This window comes from Rutidosis leptorrhynchoides, chromosome 9 (assembly GCF_046630445.1).
Source record: "Rutidosis leptorrhynchoides isolate AG116_Rl617_1_P2 chromosome 9, CSIRO_AGI_Rlap_v1, whole genome shotgun sequence".
Lineage (NCBI taxonomy): Eukaryota > Viridiplantae > Streptophyta > Magnoliopsida > Asterales > Asteraceae > Rutidosis > Rutidosis leptorrhynchoides.
The window spans coordinates 91,675,681-91,676,474 of NC_092341.1; the positions used below are offsets into that span (position 1 = coordinate 91,675,681).

The 794-nt window shown below is 38.0% G+C and overlaps 1 non-coding gene across 1 annotated transcript; it reads right to left on the reverse strand.

Moving 5' to 3' along the window:
- Nucleotides 1–485: 485 nt before the first annotated feature.
- LOC139869870 (small nucleolar RNA R71) lies at nucleotides 486–592 on the reverse strand. The gene has a single exon (XR_011766445.1). It is a non-coding gene; the product is annotated as a small nucleolar RNA R71 (small nucleolar RNA).
- Nucleotides 593–794: the final 202 nt, after the last annotated feature.

The following is a 794-nucleotide window of genomic DNA, read 5'->3' on the forward strand; positions in this document are numbered from 1 at the left end:
AATCTTTCCTCCGGAGCCACCAATCATTCAAACAGAAATTGTCGAGGAACAACCCATTAAATCAGAATCCTATAGTGATTCAGATTCAACAAATTCAATCATGGAAAATCTGGAACCTCTAAGTATGGAAGACCGAATGAGAGCTAAACGCACTGGCCAAGGTCACGCAATTACTCAACCAGACATTAATGCGCTAGATTATGAAATCAAAGGACAAATTCTACACATGGTAACTAATCAATGCCAATTTAGTGGTGCGCCGAAGGAAGATCCAAATGAACATCTTCGTACCTTTAATAGGATCTGTACTCTATTCAAAATTCGAGAAGTGGAGGATGAATAGATATATCTCATGTTATTTCCCTGGATTTTAAAGGGAGAAGCCAAAGATTGGTTAGAATCGTTACCTGAAGGGGCGATTGATACAAGGGACGTTTTAGTTGAAAAATTTTCTTAAACAATTCTTTCCGGCATCTAAAGCCGTAAAACTTCAAGGAGAAATTGTTACGTTCACACAAAAGCCAAATGAAACTCTATATGAGGCATGGACAAGATTTGAAAAGTTATTAAGAGGATGTCCGCAACATGGTTTAGACACTTGTCAAATAGTACAAATATTCTACCAAGGATGCGACATCACTATAAGGAAAGACATCGATATAGCAGCTGGTGGTTCCATTATGAAGAAAACCGCAACTGACGCTTACAAAATTATTGATAACACTGCTTCCCACTCACATGAGTGGCACCAAGAAAAAGATATCATTAGATCATCTAAAGCAGCTAGAGTCGAT